Below are 22,252 nucleotides of genomic sequence, written 5' to 3' on the forward strand. Positions count from 1 at the left end.
AAATAAGTGACTTTCTGAAAAGGTATCAAGGATATTGAAAGGATGTGTACCTTTTGAAAGGGTCATAATTATGAACAGTTGCAACTCTTCAAAAACATTGTGATTATAAATTATTGAGATTTTTCCAAAGGATTTTAGTTATGAAGGGTTGTGAATTTTTGGAAGGATTATAAGTATGAAGTGTTGTAACTTTTCAAAGGATTTGTATTAGTACTTGAGATTTGTAGTCTCAATAGAAGGTTTAAAAATAGACCTAGAGAAAGTGAAGGCTATCTTTGAATGGCCTACTCCAAAGAGTGCTATAGAGCTAAGATCTTTTCATGGACTGGCTAGATTTTAATAGAAAGTTCATAAGAGGTTTTAACAATATTCATGGACCCTTGACTAAAATAATGAGAGGGGATATGAAAGAATTTAAGTGGACTATAGGAGTAGATAAGAGTTTTAATCTATTGAAATAGAATGTTACAGAGTAACCTATTTTAGCACTTCCATATTTTAACAATTTATTTCAAGTAGATTGTGATGCTAGTGGTACTAAAATAGGAGTTGTTTTGATCAAAGAAGGTGGACCTATTTTTCACTTTAGTGAGAAATTGAATGATTCCAAAAGAAAATAATTTTTTTATGATCAAAAATTTTATGATATAGTTCAGGCATTGAAGAAGTGGAGACACTATCTTCTTCCTAAAGAGTTTTTTTTGTATGTTGATCATCAAGCTTTACAATACTTAAGTAGTCAAGAAAAATTAAACCAAAGACATTTGAAGTGGGTTGATTTTTTGTAGAGTTACACATTTGTTTTGAAACACATGAGAGAGAATTCTAAAAAAGTTATAGATGCTCTTAGTAGAAGACAACTTTTGCTGACCAAGATGCAGATTAAGGTAGTTGGGTTCAAGGAACTCATTAATTTGTATCCAGAGTATCCTAATTTTAGTGAAACATATAAGGCTTGTACATAACCTATTACTCTTGATAGAATGAAGTGGTTGGGTTTCATAATACAAGATGGTATGTTGTTCAAAGTAGGCTAGATGTGCATTCCAAGAAGTTCAATGAGATATAATATCATCAAGGAGATCCATAATGGAAGGTTTCTTGGACACTTTAGTAGAGATCAAACCATTATTTTGGTTGCTAAGAACTATTATTGGCCATAGTTACAACATGGATTTCATTCTTGGTTTATGAAGGATATAATGGGGGCATGATTCTATTTTTGTGGTGTTTAATAGGTTTTCAAAGATGGTATAGTTCATCCCCTACAAAAAGACTAGTGATGTTGTTCATGTGCTAGAGTTGTTTTTAGAGAAGTGGTGAGACTACATGGTCTACCAAAGAGTGTAGTTTTAGATTGAGATATCAATTTTTTAAGATATTTATGGTGTACATTATGTAATAAATTAAAGACAAATTTGAAGTTTAGTTCATCACATCATCTATAGATTGATGGGCTGACAGAATTTGTAAGTCACAATTTTGGAAACTTGCTGAGATGTTTGGTTGGAGATCTAATTTTACCACAGAAAAAATTTGTATATAATAATTCTATCAATTGGAGTACTAGTAAATCACCCTTTCTAGATTCTATATGGGAGTAGTCCTAGAAATGCTTATGAATAGAGGCAGTTGGATAAAGGAAAGATAAGTAGTACTAAAGCAAAAAAATTTGTTGAACATTCAAAAAACATCTATGAGAAGGTGAGGAAGGACATTATAAAAATTAATACATAGTACAAGGATGAGGAAAATGTAAAAATGAGGTATAATGAATTTCAAATTGGAGATGAATTCATGGTTCAATTGAGAAATAAGTGTTTTCCAGTGGGTACATATAATAAGTTGAAAATGAAGAAGTTTGGACCATGGAAGATAGTGAAAAGGCATGATTTTGGAAATACCTATGAAGTCAAGTTGTGTGTTGAATTGAATAACTCATCAGTATTCAACATTTCAAATTTGATAGAGTATTATGAAGGAGGTGATGAGGATGAAGTTCCAGAAGCACAATAGAGTATTACAATAGTTAGTTTGGTTGTAAAGGAGATTGAAGAGATACTTGTTAGTCATGTTGGAAAAAGTACAAAGAAAAAAACTTATAAAGAATTCTTGGTCAAATGGAAAGGGAGGCCAATAGAATATTCATCATGGCTAGTAAGGGAGGAGGTTAACCATCTTCATTTTCCTCTAAATAAATGAGACATGATGAGGTCACTTCTCAAATTGCCCCAAGCGTCTGATGCAAGAGCATCCTAGGTGTAAGAGAAATCTTGCATCAACAAAAAATATTTCATTTCATTTGTTTGTATAAGGGTTGTCTTAATGTATTTTTTTGTCTGTGGAGGCTTACTGCATAGTAAGTCAATCATACAGGCTCAAAATGTCCTAATTTCAGAGGTGGATGTTCATCTTGGATATATCAACCTATCAATTGAGGCTTAGTGTCATATAATGTTTATGCATAGATTTATTATGGGTTTTTGGTTTATAGTTTTGGTATATAAACTTTAGGGTCACTATTGAAGGTCTAAACATGTATAGATGAGGCCTAAAAATTGATGGATGGGCACTTGTGCTGATCCAAGCTTATAGATCAAAAGCCAAGGTTTCTAAAAAGTGGTTATAATAACCAATCATAGAAATGGTTTGAGAGTTATGGCCTTATGAAGTTGGGCTGACCAAATAATTTCAAAATAAATGTCAAAAATCTATTTGGCCAACTCTATATGTATTTTTAGGGTCTGTTGGCCCTAGGTATTAAGTTTGAGTGTCTAGAACCTTCCCAGGTGGCATAAAGTTGCCTATTTAAGAAATGTCCCAACATTGTCAAGGATAGCTTTAGGTGATAGTTCATAGCTTTGTCTTGCATATTACTCTAATGAAGGTGCCCATGTGGGTTAGAATATTGTAATTTTGAATTCTATAATTCTACATTTGTGGCAATAATAAGAAGCCCATATTTTATTCTCACAAATTGTTGTTATTTTTTTGTTTTTGTTATGTGTTTATGGTATTAAGGGGAGCACCCTTCATTATCTAGCCTCCAATGGTTAGTGATGAATTGAGAGAATTCTCAATCTTAGGGACACTATTATCATAATTCTTCAATTCAAATATAGTCAAACAACCAACTAAACCATCAAGAGTAAGATCATTAGTAGGCATAGCTCTAAATTCTTGAATTGCATATACTCTTATATCATAAACATAAAATAGTATTCTAAGAACTTTACTTACAACTTCTTCATTACCAATGATGCTTCAAGAAGATTTGATAGCACTAAAAATTCCTTGATTTAGTTAACATACTACATGATATTTTCTTCATATCTCATCTTCATCTCATCATATTTACATCTTAAGCTTTGACTCTTAGTATATTCTCATATCCTCCATGCATAAGTGTCATCTTGTCGCACATTTCTTTAGCCGTGACATATTTTTTAACATCATCAAACTCAAAATCACTTAATGCATAAGTAATCACACTCACGAGACTGTTGAATTCTTTCTTCTAGTTCAACTTATCAACTCTCATAGGTCCAATGGGAGGGGTGTAATGGTTGTCTAAATAGAATAGTGCATTTTCTCCAATCCTAAAAGATAAGGCTATTAGGATTAAACCATGGATAGAAATAAAAATTACATACAAATATAAACAATATCAAAAAATAATAGATCACATAGAAAAGAACACAAGACACCAAGATTTAATGTGGTTCACTCAATCCCTAGTCTACATCCACGAAATAGAAAATCCAATATTATTATGATCTAGTGATTACAACTTGATTACAATCTGTAATCCCTTATAACTAAATACTGCTGCAAGAACCAATTTTTACATCACCTACAATGAAACAATCTCTAACCCTAAGCCCTTTTATACAAGTATTTCTACCACTTTAGGGTTATAATTAATAATTACATGTCGGCCCAAAATATTGATAAAATAGGGCCCCAAAACTCCACCAAAGAATTATGGAGTATGTACAGTACTTCCCTCATCAGTCACCACAATCTAATAATCTTTCACTTGGGGACAAATTAGGTTTCACACTAAACAACAATCTCCCACTTGGAGACTAATCATGTAGCTATGCCACTACTACATGAGGCTCCCACTGGATCAAACCACCTTGGATGTTGTTGCTCTTTTATTCATGTCTAGACTAGAAGACCAACTGAAACTAAAGAGGATTTTAGCTTCTCCCTTGTTACTAACTTTGTAAACATATCTATTGGATTTTCATCTACATTTATCTTATTTAGCTTTAACTATCCATCATCCAAAACTAACTGAATGAAATGGTACCTCAACTGTATATGTTTGGTCTTTCAATGTAGAGTTGAATTCTTTGTAATATGAATGGCACTCTGAATATCTATAAACAAATAATTATCCTTTTGAAGGTGTCCCAATTCTTCCAAGAAGAATTGAAGCCATATCATCTCTTTCACTGCCTTTGTAGCAGTAACATACTCTGCCTCTATAGTGGATAAAGCATTAACCTTCTATGACCTAGAAACCCAACTCATAGCTGCCCCACCAATAGAAAAGACATAACCTATAGTACTCTGCCTATTATCAATATCCCCTACCAAATCTAAGTCAACATATCCCTATAAATCAGTAGTAGATCCCCAAAAGTGTAAACACTCATTCGATGTTTGTCTTAGATATCTGAAAATCCATTTAACTACATTCCAATGCTCGATTCCTAGATGAATCATATACTTGCTAACGACTCCCACTACATGTGCAATATTTAGCCTAGTACATACCATAACATACATCAAGCTTCCTACAGTTGAAGCATAGGGTACCTTTGACATCTTATCCTCCTCTTCTTATGTCTTGGGACATATCTCCTTAGTCAACTTCAAATGACTAGGTAAAGGTGTGTTGATAGCTTTAGCATTCTCCATTGAGAAATGTTACAACACTTCAACATAATCAGCCTAAGATAGCATCAATTTCCATTTCTTCATATTTCTACAAATCTTTATATTAGGGATTTTTTTTTCTACCTCCAAATCCTTCATAGAAAATGCATGTGCTAACTAGAATTTTAGCTCCTTAATTTGATCCATGTTAGACCCAGCTACAAGCATATCATCAACATATAAACATAAAATAATGTAGTTATCATCATCCAACCTCTTAAAGTAAACACAATGATCTGAATGACACCTACTATATCCATGCTCATGCATAAAAATGTCAAATTTTAAATACCATTACCGAGCTGCTTGCTTCAAGCCATATAAACTTTTCTTCAATTTGCATACTAATTTCTCCTTACCTTTGACCTCAAATCCCTATGGCAGAGCCATATATATCTCTTCATCCAAATCATCATGAAGGAAGGTTTTTTTAACATCAATCTACTCTAAATGCAAATCTTCAGTAGCCACAATACTTAAAACAATATGGATAGAAGTCATTTTAACAATGGGAGAACATATCTCATCACAATCAATGCCCTTTTTCTATGCAAATCCTTTTACAACTAACCTGGCTTTAAATATTTTCTTACCTCCATTCTCTTCTTTTAACCTATAAAACCACTTATTCTATAAAGCCCTTTTATCTATAGGTAACTTGCATAAATCCCATGTCTTATTTTTTAGTAAAGAGTCCATTTTTTCTTTCATTACAGACTCCCACTGAATCTTACTATCCATCTACATAGCTTCATCATAATATTCAAGTTCACTAGCATCAATAAGTAAAATAGAATACAAAGAAGGAGAAAATCATTCTAGAGATCTAATTAGCTTTGTTGATCATCTAAAATTCACTAGTGTGTGTGGTATTTTTTGTTGTGGTTGTTACACATCATGAGGAATGGCTACAACATCAACTTTTGGAGTATCATCTAACACTACATAATCATCTTCTTTCTTCTCATATTATTGCAATAGATCTTTGTACAACACTTTCTCATTGAACATGACATCTCTGCTTCTATTTTATGATTTTCAAAATCCCAAAGCCTATAACCAAATTTATTAATTTCATATCTAACAAATACACATTTCTTTGACTTAGCTTCCAGCTTGATTTTTTTTTCAAAATCTATATGAGAAAATGTTTCACAACTAAAGGTTTTGAGAAAATAATAACTCACCTTCTTACCAATCCATACTTCCTCTAGAATACCACAACCCAAAGGAGTAAAGGGACCTCTATTAATCAAATATACAATAGTATTGATAGCCTCCACCCACATGTGTAAGGGAAACCCATCATGCAACCTCATGCTTCTTGCACACTCCATTATAGTCCTGTTCATGTGTTCAACCACTTCATTTTCCTGTGGAGTCCTTGGAATAGTTTTCTATCTATAAATACCATTAGTGGAGAAATAATCTTTAAATTCATGACTGGAATACTCACCACCATTATCAGATCTGAGACATTTTAATTTCTTACCAGTCTCATTTTCAACCAAGCATTTCCATTTCTTAAAGTTTGAAATACATCATATTTTTGTCTAAGGAAATAAACCCACACTTTTCTAGTTGCATCATCAATTAATGTAACATAATAATGAGAGCCACCAAGGGAAGATACCTAAGTCAGTCCCCATACATCGGTATGCACAAGCTCTAATTTTTCCTTTTTATTTTCCTTCCCAGTCTTCACAAAACTCACTCTCTTTTGTTTTCCATACACAACATTCATAGAAATTGATATTAACACATTTTAGAACTGGTAAAACTTTCTTTGAATGAAGTACTTTCATACATTTCTCACTCATGTGCCTATGTTTGTTGTGCCACAACACTGTATTATAATCTATAATAGCTATTTATTCTCCCTGCTCAACTGCAGCAACTGTTCCTGAACATTCATTTTTGTCTAAAAAAATTAAAGTAGAAGGAACAATATGACTTGTACAAAGATATAAGGTTCTTATTTTCACACCTTTTTCTACTACAAGGGAACCTTTTGAAACCTTCCAATTTTTATTATTAAAAGTAACTACACAACCCTCATCACCAAGTTTTCCAACTAAAATTAAATTCCTACTCAAGCTTGGAACATGTCTTACCTCGTGTAGTAGCCAATGATTATCATTTTGCAACTTAATCTTAACTTTTCCCTTTCCAACAATCTAACAGGGTTCATTATCCCCCAAATAAACATGCTCAAAATCCCCTTGGACATAATCAATGAACTAACCTCTATGAGGTGTAGCATGAAATGAAGCACTAAAATCTAAAACCCATGAATCATCAACACTTTCTAAAGACAAAAGCAAAGAATCCTCTTTGGATTTGTTACTTACCACATTTGCCTCCTTGTCTCCATCTACTTTATTGCCTTCATTTTTCTTTCGAGTCCAACAATCTTTCTTTTTATGCCCTAGTTTCCCACAGTACCAAAAGTCTTTCAGTCCTTTTGATTGAGACCTCCTCCCCTTTGATTTGCCTCTTGATTTCTCATGATTTCTAGAATTACTTCCTCTCTCAATCATTCTACCTCAAATTTTTGCATTCAAAGAACTTCCTGATGTAGATCCACTTGAGGTTTTCCTATGAATTTCCTCACTCAAAATAACATCGATTACATCATTATATTTTAGGGTACTAGATCCAAGAATAGAATTACTCATAGTCATTACCAAGCCATTCTAGCTTTCAGGCAGAGAACACAAAATCAAGAGAGCCCTAATTTCTTCATCAAAATTGATACCCACAAAAGATAACTAACTAATAATAGTATTAAACTTGTTTAAATGATTTGCAGTAGATCCACCCTATCTCATTTTCATATTAAATAAATGCTTCATGAGAAATACCTTGTTTGAAGTGGAGGGATTTTCATACAATTTCGCTAGGGTTTGCATCAACTCTTCTATTGTCTTCACTTTAGTAATATTAAATACCACTAATGGTGCCAAGAATAATTTGACTCTTCCAAGTCCCTTTCTGTCTAAAAGATCCCAGTTGTCATTTGACATAGATCCCTAATTATTGGTTTTTCCTTCCAACGGCTTCTATAAATCCAAATGATCACATGCAATGAACATCAAAAGGTCACAATGCCTATCCACATGAACATCAAAAGATCACCAAGTACTTCAACATGAATATCAAATGGATAACAAAACATAATGATAAGTGATGCCATAACAAATGATATACACTCATCCATGCATATGTGGCTAACTCAAAGGTCCCTACTCACTGGGGGAACTCCTATCCTCTCATGGAGCTTGCTCGGTCACATCTTTCATCTATGTGATGTGTATGACTATGGCCTTGTCACTTGTTGAAGTCCCATTCGTCCTTGGTGGTAGTGGCAATGACAACAGCCTTGGTTTCATCAACACTATAAAATCCTATAGCATACTTTTCAACTCACCCATCTGAGCCTCTAAATTAGCAGATCCTCCTAGCCTCTTTGGTGGTGGCTATGCATTCAGTGACACCTACTGCTGCCCCTAAAGTTGTAAATCATGTGGATCTCTGATAAAAAATAGTACCAATGGCCTTTGTCACTAGATAAACTATACATCATCATGTAATCTAGCCCTCACATGCTCTATCTGGCCCTGCCCAACACCACTATCCTACTGACTAGATCCTATGCCAATACCCATCCCTCCTTTGGCCGTCACACCTTCATGGCCCTAGATCCCTCCAACCCTCCCTACACCCACATCTCTTGGCCTAAGAATTGGACCTCATGCAAGACCCCTCTATGGTAGTACCATTGCTACTTGGCCTCACCCTTCATGTCTCCCCTATGCTCTAACCACACCTCTAGCTCTCCCTCTAGCTCGTTGCCTCCCTCTACCACTCCCTCGACTTCCATCCTCATTATCTCTATCCTCTCCTCCACTCAACTGCTAATCAATCCCAAGAATATGCTCTGCTAGATCTATTTATCTCAGAAATGGATGCCCACAAAACTATTATGCATAATTCCCCTCCATCACTGCATCTACCTCTCCACCTCTCAATGCCCATGGTTATGGCATATCTATCATCTGAAGAAAGGCATCTAGGAAAGCCTCATACTTCAAGGTCGACCCCCATACTACCCTCTCTAACTAAACCTGAACATAACATGCTAACCCCTGTGGCATGCCTTGCCATCAACCAAACTATCTCACAACCCACCTACAATAAAATATCTCTATCACTATAGGCACTCAACCAAACAAATATCTCAGGTCAAAGAAATATACCATCTCATCATTGTCCTCAACCCATGACTCAATAAACCTATACAGTCTCCATATAACCTCATCAATGCCATCTAATATCTACCACCAATAATCCATCTTGCCCAGATGGGGCTATATGATAACATCAGAGTAAGTATATATATAAGGCATTTCTTGAGGACATTGTTGCACACATATTAGATGAGTAATGGGTAGATTCTCCCATGTCCATAGCTATAACAATATCACCCCTACTAATAGCAATGAGGCTCCAAAATATACAACCTAATGCAAGTCATGGTATAAGTGAGCCAATATGTAGCTACCTCATGCAAACCTCTGTGGCTGATCAATTATGTCCATTATCAAATAGCCCTATCCAACTAGACATCCTTGCCCCTATCTATCTGGTAACAAAAACCCTCCTATCAACCCACCCAACACTGCCATCGATGGCTCATACTACAACATCTAGAACAATGATACACTTTCATCCCCAATGCTATCATCTCTAAACAAATCTTTGAATGTAGTTCCATCTAAAATCTGATTGTGGTACACCAAATCTCACACTGTTGAGATCCGCAATAATTGATATACATCCTTCGATGTCATAGTCATCTCACTCATAGGCAAATGAAAGGTGTTGTGGTCCAAGTGCCATCGCTCAATGATAGCTATCAATAGCCCTTTGTTCACTTGTAACTAAGGCATTTGTAGTAAATAGATGAACCCACATCTGTCTATCACCTAGAGATCCCTGACTAAAAATCTACCTATAGACTCTAGGGGCCATGGATACAATCCTCACACTATGAACTTTCACTCACATACCTATTTTTCATGAAACAAATAAATAACAACATCAGTTTTCATCCCAAGTGACCATCATACATCAATCTAGTATCCATATCTAGCTAATTAGCTACTGGCTCTATCTTGGACCTGTTACTTGTCCTTCTCTAGCTTGAGTAGGACCTATTTTTTTCCCTACTATGTATCTATTAGGATTAAACCTCAAACAGAAATAATAATTACATGCAAATAAAAACAATAAAAAATAATAATAGATCACATAGAAAAGAACACAAGACACCAAGATTTAATGTGGTTCACTCAATTCATGGGCTACGTCCACCAAATAGAAAGTCCAATATTATTATGATCCAGTGATTACAACCTAATTATAATCTGTAATCCCTTACAGCTCAATACTACCGCAAGAACCAATTTTGCATCACAACAATGAAATAATCCCTAACCCTAAGCCCTTTTATACAAGTATTTTTGTCTCTTTTGAGTTACAACATATCGACCATATATTGGTGAATATTAGCCCAAACTTTAGTGGCGAGTTGATGAATAGTACCAAAATGTTTTTTGGAGCGATGCCTCAAACCCTAAAGAATTCATGATGTATAGTAATTTCCTGATCAGTCACCACAAACTAACAATCTCCCACTTGGGGACTGATTAGACTCCACACTGACAACAATCTCCCACTTGGAGACTGATCCTATCACTATGTCACTATGCCATGAGGCTCCCACTAGATCAAACCCCCCTAGACTCTATTGTTCTTGTATTCCTGTTTAGTCTAGAAGACTAACCGAAGTTAAAAAGGAATTCAACTTCACCCTTGTCACTACCTTTGTAAACATATTCACTAGATTTTCATTTGTATGTATCTTAGCTAGCTATAACTATCCATCATCTAAAACTAATCGAATGAAATGGTACCGCAACTGAATGTGTTTTGTTTTTGAATGCAGAGCTAAATTCTTGGTAAGATGAATAGTACTCTAGCTATCTATAAAAAAATAATTATCCTACTAAGGATGTCCCAATTTTTCTAAGAATAATTGAAGCCATATCATCTCCTTGGCTACCTCTGTACCAGCAACATACTCTACCTCTATAGTGGATAAGGCATTAACCTTCTGTAACCTAGAAACTCAGCTCACAACTACCCCACCAACAATAAATACATAACCTATAGTACTTACTTGGTATCAATATCCCCTACCAAATCTAAGTCAAAATAGCCCTGTAAGTCAGTAGTAGAGCCCCCAAAGTGTAAACACTTATTGGATGTTCCTCTCAAATATCTGAGAATTCATTTGATTACATTCCAATGCTCAATTCTAGGATGACTCATATATCTGCTAATGACTCCCACTACATATGCAATATCTGGCCTTGTACATACCATAGCATACATCAAGCTTCCTATAATTGAAGCATAGGGTAACTTGGACATCTTATCCTCCTCTTCTTGTGTCTTGGGACACATCTCCTTACTCAACTTTAAATGACTAGATAAAGGTGTGCTGACAGCTTTAGCATTCTCCATAGAGAAACATTGCAACATCTTCTCAACATAATCAGCCTAAGATAACGTCAATTTTCTATTCTTCCTATGTTTGCAAATCTTCATACCAAGGATTTTTTTTGTTGCCCCGAAAACCTTCATAGCAAATACATGTTCTAAGTGGCATTTCAACCCCTTAATATGATCCATGTTAGACCCAGCTACAAGCACATCATCAACACATAAACATAAAATAATGCAGCTATCATCATCCAACCTCTTAAAATAAACACAATGATTTGAATAGCACCTACTATATCCATACTCATGCATTAAATTGTCAAATTTCAGATACCATTATCGAGGTACTTGCTTCAAACCATATAAAATTTTCTTCAATTTGAACACTAAGTTCTCCTTACCTTTGACCTCAAATCCCCATGGCTGAGCCATATATATATCTCTTCATCCAAATCACCATGAAGGAAGGATGTTTTAACATCAAGCTGCTCTAAATGAAAATCTTTAGTAGCCACAAGACTTAAAATAGTACAGATAGAAGTCATCTTAACAACATGAGAGAATATCTCATCAAAATCAATGCCCTTTTTAAATGCAAATCCTTTTACAACTAACCTATCTTTAAATCTATTCTTACCTCCATCCTCTTCTTTTAACCTATAAACCCACTTATTATGTAAAGCTCTTTTACCTACAAAAAACTTGCATAAATCCCATGTCTTGTTCTTCAACAAGAAGTCTATTTCATCTTTCATTGTAGACTCCCACTGAATCTTAGTATCCACTTGCACAACTTCATAATAACATTCAGGTTCACTAGCATCTATTAATAAAATAGAATACAAAGAGGGAGAAAATCTCTCTAGAGGTCTAATGTGCCTTGTTGACCATCTAACATTCACTTGTGTGTGTGGTATTTATTGTTGAGGTTGTTGCACATCATGAGAAATTTTTGGAACATCATCTTTTGGAGTATCATCCAACACTACATAATCATCTTCTTTCTTCTCATGTTGTTGCAATAGATCTTTGTACAACACTTTCTCATTGAATATGACATCCCTACTTCTTACAATTTTATGATTTTCAAAATCTCAAAGCCTATAACCAAATTCATTAATGTCATATCCAACAAATACACATTTCTTTAACTTAGCTTCTATCTTGGTTCTATTATCAAAATCTATATGAGCAAAGCTTCACAACTGAAGGTTTTGAAAAAAGAATAACTCACCTTCATACCAATCCATGCTTCCTTTGGAATACCACAACCCAAAGGAGTAGAGGGACCTCTATTAATCAAATATAAATTAGTATTGATAGCCTCCACCCACATGTGTAAGGGCAACCCAACGTGCAACCTCATGCTCCTTGCATGCTCCATTATAGTCCTATTCATGCGTTTAGCCACTTAATTTTTTTATGGAGTCCTTGGAAATATTTTCTATCTATGAATACCATTAGTGGAGTAATAATATTCAAATTCATGACTACAATACTCACCACCATTATCAGATTTGAGACATTTTAATTTCTTACTAGTCTTATTTTCAACCAATCATTTCCATTACTTAAAAGTTTGAAATAAATCAAATTTTTTTCTAAGGAAATAAACCCATAATTTTCTAGTTGCATCATCAATAAATGTAACATAATAATGAGAGCCACCAAGGGAAAATAGCTGAACTGTTCCTCATACATAGGTATGCACAAGCTCTAATTTCTCCTTTTTATTTTCCTTCCTAGTCTTCACAAAACTCACTCTCTTTTATTTTCCATACACACAACTTTCAAAAAATTCTATATTAACAAATTTCAAACTTGGTAGAACTTTCTTTGAATGAAGTAATTTCATACCTTTCTTACTCATGTGCCCAAGTCTATTGTACCATAATGCTGTATTAGAATTTATAGCAGCTATTTGTTCTCCCTGCTCAACTACAACAAATGCTCCTCAAAATTCATTTTTATGTTAAATAATTAAAGTAGAAAGAACAATATGACATGTACAAATATATAAGGTGCCTACTTTCACACCTTTTTCTACTACAAGGGAATCTTTTAAAACCTTCCAATTTTTATCATTAAAAATAACTGCACAACCCTCATCATCAAGTTGCCCTACTTAAATTAAATTCATACTTAGCCTTGGAATATGTCTTACCTCATGTAGTAGCCAATGATTCCCATTCTGCTACTTAATCTTAACTTTTCGATTTCCAACAATCTGACAGGGTTCATTATCCCTCAAATAAACAAGCCCAAAATCCCCTTGGACATAATCAATGAAATAACCTCTATGAGGTGTAGCATGAAATGAAGCACCAAAATCTAAAACCCATGAATCATCAACACTTTCTAAAGATAGAAGCAAAGCATTCTCTTTAGATTTGTTACTTACTGTTGTGGTCTCCACAACACAAGCCCCATTCCTTACTAGGAATGGGGACCCCCTACTTTTTTTGACTCTCGAACTCACAATTCGAGTCAGGAGAAGAATTTTTGGTTAAAAGTTGAGTCCAAAATTGAAAAATCACAAAAAAATCAAAAAATTGAAAAATCACAAAAAAATCAAAAAATTGAAAAAATCACAAAAAAATCAAAAATTTGAATTTTTTTTCAAAAGTTTCAAAAATTTTGCACTGCACGCGCACGCGTCTCATAGAGGCACTGCACGCACCTCTCATAGAGGTGTGCATGTGCCTCTCATGGAGGCACCGTGCGCACCTCTTGAGGAGGTGTGCATGTGTCTCTTAGAGGTGCATGCATGCGCATCCTTTGCGGAGGCCTGTGTGCACCTCTCGCGTAGGTGTCTCTTATGGAGGCACCGTGCATGCCTCTCGTAGAGGCTTCGCATGCACCTCCAGGATCTGCACTCGCCTCCATCCTAGTGTGCATATCGTGCACCTCCATCTTCATGTGCATGTCTAGATAAATGAAAGGGATTTTAGTCTTGCATGTCCAGATAGATGAGAGGGGTTTAAAATATATTGCTTAAGTATAAGTTCTTATACTTAAGATATATTTTAATATATGCGACGAATCTTTTGAGATAGGTTTTAGACCTCCCGGAGATAAGGTAAAGATTTTAGGAAATTTCAGGGCTTTAGAAATCCAGACTTAGCCAAATTTTAGGGCTTCAGGAATCCAAACTTAACTAAATTTCAGGGCTTGAAAATTTTAGACTTAGCCAAATTTTAGGATTCATCTCCAGTTTTGTAGCTAGTGTGTCTTTACTATGCATTGTTAACTCTGCAGACTAATGTTTGCTTCTTGTGTAGGTAAAAATAGCATCCTCAACTTGTCGAGGTCATAACTTTTAACTCAGGCCTCAGAATTCAGAATCACTTACACTGTTGGAAAGAAGAACTGAAGATCTAATTTTAGTCCCTAAAATAGTGAGCCTTTAGCTACCCAATTTTAAGGACCGATGAAAGTTTCAACTTGAAATTTTGAGTAGAAGACCTCCAAAAAGGTCATTTAAAAATGCCTAGAAAATTTGTGAAAAAATATGAAAAAGTTGCAAACATTTGATTGTCTTGGATAATCTAGATCACTTGGTTTCTCACCAAGAATAATTGGATAGGTGGAGAGAAGACAAAGGTCAAAGATACAGAGGTTGGACACATAAAGCAAATAGTTCCTCATCTTATGCAACTATTGGGGACAAGATTCAACGCAGGTGCCTTGAGATTTTTGATTGAAGAAGCAGAGGGAGTGCAAGTTTATGAAAGTAATTGGTTATAAACAAGGTGTAAATAATTAGAAAGGGGCATGGAGCATATACAAAAAGTGATCTAAAACCTCATTTGAGCAAAACTCAGAAATCATTTTCAAAATTGAGAACTTTGATCTTTTGGCAAATTGAGCTCTGCAACTTCGTAGATCTGCAGCTCTGCAAGTCCACAGCTCCGTAGGTCTATAGCTTCGCAGGTCCGCAGCTCCACATTTTCATGTAGCTCCACAATTTAGAGGTGCACCGACAATTGACTACCAGTTCCAAAAATATCACTTTCCATGCATTAGGAGCACATTCTGATGGCAAGTTAACTCTGACACATGCCTAGTGAAGGGTCAGCTTCTATTTTTGGTGTCTCCATGCACTTTTACTTCAACTGATGGCTTCCTCCTACTTTCTCTCTCATGCTTTCATTGTTTTTTGACATGTAAAGGGCTCATGCATCCAATTAATGAATAAAATATGGATGGAGTCCCTCTAAGCACCAGTTACATGGTCAGTTTGTATATATTTAGTTTTTATTTTATTTTTTAAAAGCATTTTATTGCATTAATATATCTCTCACTCTCAACAAAAATTGAGGAGACAATTTCTTATAAATACCCCATTGTAAAATGTAACAAGGGCCACCGTTATTATGCAATAAAGTTATGCTTTTGGTGCTAAAATTTGGAGTGTAGTTATTCTTGCCTGAATGTGTCATTGTTTTGTGAATTTTATTCATGAGATTGTGATTGAGCCAAAAGTTTATTGGATTGTTTCTGGTTGTGTGACCTTTTAGTTTTGGTGTTTGCTACAGATATATGAATTTCGTTGACGTAACGATCTTGAGAAGAGATCACCCGATTGTGTCTACATAGCTTTTTTGTCTCGCATGAGCGCACTTTTTTTGGCCTTGCAATTTCATGAAGAGTGAAACATCATTTGATTTGTTAAAGATTGTCACTAACGATTGCATTAGTGGATTCTAGGAAGTGTTGCTCCTGTTTTCATTGGTTTCCTACCGATTTCTTCAAAGGTTTAACTCGCAGCATGTTGTGTTTTGTAGCTTATTTCCTTTTAGGAATTTCAATTTCAAGTTATTTGATTTCATGTTATTTGCTTTCAGTTTTGTTATTTTCTTTGCTAACCCCCCTGTTAGAATAAGACCTCATAGTAGTTGCATTGTTAGAATTGCATTCATTGAAAAATAGAAAATACAAAAATATTGTTCTTTTGGTGTGATATTTTGAGATAGTGAACAGATTTTACTTGATTCTAATGTAAAAGATTTTTTGGAACTAGCAAAGGCCTCCTCGTGAACATTCACATTTATCTTCTATTGAGCGGATTTTGGTATGTCGCAAGACAAACACTGAACCTTGGAGTGGATCCTTAAAAAGATTTTCTTTTTAAGAGAGGAATTACACTATGGATTCCTGTCATTGACCTCATGCAAAATGAATTCCCAACACTTACCACATTTGCCTCATCTCCATCTACTTTATCTCCTTCACTTTTCTTTTGATTCCAACAATCTTTCTTTTTATGTCTTGGTTTCCCATAGTACTAGCAGTCATTCGGTCCTCTCGATTGAGACCTCCTCCCCTTTGACTTTCCTCTTGATTTCCCATGATTTTTGAAATTACTTCCTCTCTCGCTCATTGTGCCTCAACTTTGTGTATTCAAATAACTTCAAAATGTAGATCTACCTGAGAATTTCCTACAAGTTTCCTCACTCAAAATAACACTGGTCACATCATCATATTTTAGGGTACTAGATCCAAGAACAAAATTACCCACAATGATAAACAAGTCATTCCAGCTTTCAGGCAAAGAACACAAAATCAAGAGAGCCCTAATTTCTTCATCAAAATTGATACCCATAGAAGATAATTAAATAGTAATAGTATTAAACTCATTTAAATGATCTATAATAGATCCACCTTATGCCATTTTCATATTATATAAATGCTTCATGAGAAATACCTTGTTTTAAGTGGAGGGCTTTTCATACATTTTTTCTAGGGTTTTCATCAACTCTTTTACTGTCTTCACTTTTGTAATATTGAATGCCACCAATGGTGCCAGGCATAATTGGATTCTTCCAAGTGCCTTTCTGTCTAAAAGATCCTAGTTTTTATTTGACGTGGATCCCTAATTATTGGTTTTTCCTTCCAATGGCTTCTATAAATCCTTTTGATAAAGATAATCTTCCATTTGCATCTTTCATAACTGAAAGTTCTACCCATTAAACTTGTCAACCCTTAGCTTACCCCCGTTTTCCATTGCTCCCACTCAACTGTGAGACTTTCTCATAGAGGATAACTAAAAAAACAACCTCGCTCTAATACCACTTGTTAGGATTAAACCATGGATAGAAATAACAATTACATGCAAATATAAACAATATTAGAAAATAATAAATCACACAGAAAAGAACACAAGACACCAAAATTTAATGTGGTTCACCCAATCCCTGAGCTATGTCCACCAAATAGAAAATCCAAAATTATTATGATCTAGTGATTACAACTTAATTACAATCTGTAATCCCTTATAGATCAATACCACCACAAGGACCAATTTTCACATCACCCACAATGAAACAATCCCTAACCCTAAGCCCTTTTATACAAGTATTTCTACCACGTTAGGATTATAATTAATAATTACACATCGACCCAAAATCTTGATAAAATAGAGCCCAAATGTTTTTTTCTAGGAATTATGGAGTATGTACAGTACTTCCTTGATTAGTTAGCACAATCTAACACAAGCCTCATAGTATTTTTCCATGAGGAGAAATTCTCCTTGTCTAGCTTTGGTACCTCTCTCTTATAAATCTTTAGATCTTTAGCTCAAGTTCCATGAAAATTATTCCTTCAAGCACTCCACTCTGATACCAAGTGTTAGATAACTAAGAGGGGGGGAAATCAATTATAACCAATTATCTTACATACCTTAAATACATTTTTTTATCAATTTCAACTTCATAAAATTTTAGGTCATTAACTAAGTAACTACATCAAATATCATAATTCAAACCTATAACAACTTCACATCAAATTGTTATCTCACCATTTCTTAACATACGAAGTTTCCTAGTAATCATCTATCTTATACTAAGTTATGACATTAAGTAGTTAACATGAAATAAACTTTTCAATACAATAAGTATTCACACATTTGACACAAGTATTTAATGAGGAAATCCTATAAAGGGAAAAAACACCTACGAACTGAAAACCCAAATATTTTCACTCTTCTGAAGTGATTCATGTTAGTATCCAACGTTGCTAAAGGTTACATGTACATTTTTAGTTTGGCCTTGTCAAAGGGTTTTCACTAAACATCATCTAGACCTTATCACTCATTGAAATTTCTAAAGAGTAGCCTATTATAAAGGACTTACAAATATTACTATTGAATTTTACCATATAGCAATTCAAAGACTTGTTAGGTCTATTCGATTGAGATATTTTTCTACTACAATCATAAGAAAGTAATCATGAAATGATCTATTAGGTTTTAGTACTACACCTTTCTTGTTTAGATGTCTTATTTTCTCTATCTCTTCCTTTTAGTCTCTTGCTGGCTAATTCACACACTCACACTTGCTCTCCTTGATCTTCACAATATTGTTCTTCTCGATTCTCCTTTTTTCTTCTTCTTTAACTTCAACAATGATCAACAAAAATTAGAAACATTAACAATAAGAAACATCATGTTCATCCCTTTAAATAGGTAACTTTTGACATTCCAGAATCTTCTAGATTTTTCCACTTAATTACAATTGTAGATCTCCCATCGGATTCAAATTCAATAAAAATAGAATTCCTCCTTGAACCATATGCTCTATTTCAAATTGTTAAAACTTCTCTATTAGATATTCTTTGAATAATTCTAGTCATTGATCTCATAACTAACTTCATCCATATCTTTTAAACTGCTTGAACATTCTTAATTTTCATCAAATGTTGGCCTCAAGTTAATCTTCTACAAACATGTTCTTCATATTCATGCTCAGTGAATAGTACAATGTTTTAGTCAATACTTGACTCGATTAACTCTAAACATCAACACTTCTTTGTTAGGTGCTCGATGGAAACTATAGTAGATTAGTTAATATTGTATTTCTACCTTCACCATGCAAACTATCTTGCATATACATATTTCTTAAAATCATGTAAAGCAATCAAACCAACATTATACTATCAGATTCTAGCTCATTCAAGTTCCCATTGGATACCATACACTTATCAACACTTACATCATCATATTTTCTTAAAATTCTCTTCATCAATCAAATGATATGAAACTCTATAGAATTAGCATAATGTCTAACCAACTAAGGATTAATATTAATGATAATATAACAACTAATATGAATCTTACATATAATTGATCATTATTACATGATATGAACTCATTGGAAATGACAATCAGACAATAGGTAATCTATTTTATCTTGACATGACTAAAGCAACACTTCTTGTTATACAATTTGATGATGTATGGCTATGGCACAAAATATTATGTCATGTGAATTTTGACAACTTGGTTAGTATTAGTAAGATGAAAAGAGTCAAAGGTTTTCAAAAATTGAAGAAACCTGATAATGTGATTTGCAAATAATGTCAGTTAGGTAAGATCACAAAGTATAGTTTTAAGAATGAGACTTATACTTCAAAACAAATTTTGGAATTAGTTCATACTAATCTATGTGGACCAATTGATGTGTAAAGCTACAAAGGTGACAAGTATTTTATTCTATTTGTTGATGATTACTCTAGAATTATGACAGTGATATTTTTGAGAGAAAAATATCATGCTTTTCAAATGTTTAAGTGGTATCTAGAAAAATTTGAAAAGGAAACTAGTAAGAGCTTGAAATTTATGAGAGCTAACAAAGGTGGAGAGTTTATATCGAATGAATTTAACAATTTTTGCAATGACAGAGGAATCAAAAGACAAACTTCTGCACGTAGGACCCCTCCACAAAATGGTATAGCTAAAAGGAAATTTTTTTTTATGATGGATTGTGCTAGAACACTAATGATGGAGAAGAATGTTTCTTTGAAATATTGGAAGAAGGTTTTAGTATAGTTGTCTATACCCTGAATCGAGTACAAGTCAAGAAAGGTACAAATTTCACACCTTTTGACTTATGGTATGGATACTCACTCGATGTCAAATATTTTAAAGTATTTGGAAGAAAGTGTTACATTCGTAAGGATAACATAAATGGAAAACTTGTTAGAAATAGGGATTATTGAGAGGGGGGGTGAATCATTAATCTACAAACTTTGTTGCCAACTAGATATTATTTCTTAATTTAAACCATGCATAAAAAAGTAATAAAGTAATGTTGAATAGTAATAGTAACCATGCATAAAGATAACTCATAACATCATATTTTGTTACTAGGGAAACCATGGCCAAGGGAAAACTCCGAGGGGAATGATACCCACTAGATAATATATTGATATATAAGTTCCTTGTTAGAGGATGGACCCTATTAGGAGTCAATGAGAAAATTTGGTATAAGGAGTCCCTATTAGGAGACTTTGAATCACTATTAGGAGATTCCAACCCTGTTAGGAGTTGTAGTACAATAGATGCAAGATGTGCCCACTACCCAAACATGCACTTCCAATTACAAGAAGAACTCATTACCCAAATAAGTAATTAGACTTCTAGAATATAGGTACTATAACTTCTATTTTGGTTGATCTATGATCTTTGGCATGATCTTAGATCACAAAATAGCTTTTACAAAACTTTGCATATACCACTTTCACAAAAGTTCACATATCACAATATATCACAAAAGTTACACTTCTCATTGCAAAATCTCTTTTGCATAAATATTATGTCTTTTCACAAATTGCAACTAGGTCAGTTAAGACCACAATACACTTTTCCAACTTACAATAAACATCTAAAATGTTGGCCCTAATTGGACAAGTAATTATTTTGTAAACAAAATAATTCCTTTCCTTTAATTCTACTATCCTATTTCACTTAAAACATGAATATCTATGTTCCATGTAGTCTATACTAACTTTTGAGGTTATAAACATCATCATCAACATGTATACTATCTCCATCTAACTTTTCTAGTCATTATTTGATGTCAGCAACAAGTTATAAACAAAACAATACACTGATGTATACCAAATTCCATATTTAGACAATTTTTTGAGTACCAAAAGCTAAGCCTCTTTATTTCTGAGGTTTCCTGTAAGCATGTACATCATGTGTTGTCATAAATGACAAAAATTACATATCTTTATTAGACAATTGTCAACAATCTCCCCCTTTGCCATTGATGGCAACAAAATAGGAAAAATTGGCTGAGTAAGAAAAACTTAACAAAAATAATACATTCACATTACATCTATTACAATTTGTCCATATTTATATATGCTCCTCCGTAAAATATACTTTAGTAAAAGTACAAAGCTATGTCACCTTTTAGGCTAACTTATAAGAAGGACTAAATTTGAGTATTTCTATCTAAAAATTAATTTTATTGAAACATATGATCTTAACAAATTCACTCTAGCTAAGTTATATATGGTCTCACACTTTTCCAATTGGAAATGTCTATTAAATGCATGTTTTATACTAGTTTTTATCCAATTACTAAAGAAATAAAATTATTCCAAAAAATTGATGTTTCAATAACTCTTACTATTTTTTACGATATTTTTTTAATAACATATAAACACCATTTTATAGAGTTCAATATCAAAAATATTCTCATATAGAGTTTATAGTGTTTTGGTTAGATTTAGTATATTTTAATTAAAAAATTCTACAAGTATGTATTTTAACACTCAAGAAGATGTCAAGTTTGAGAAAGGAAAAAATATTAAATTGTATAAAAAAAATAAAAAATTCACATGATGTTCTAGAGGAAAGAGTCATCTTCAAGAATGTATAATTTTTTTTTGGTTAGAGAAGATTTGTTTTGAAAAATGTGGTGGGAGATGAAAACTATCAATT

The sequence above is a fragment of the Cupressus sempervirens genome, chromosome 8 (assembly GCF_028749045.1).
Source record: "Cupressus sempervirens isolate cs-2001-9-10 chromosome 8, ASM2874904v1, whole genome shotgun sequence".
Classification (NCBI taxonomy): domain Eukaryota; kingdom Viridiplantae; phylum Streptophyta; class Pinopsida; order Cupressales; family Cupressaceae; genus Cupressus; species Cupressus sempervirens.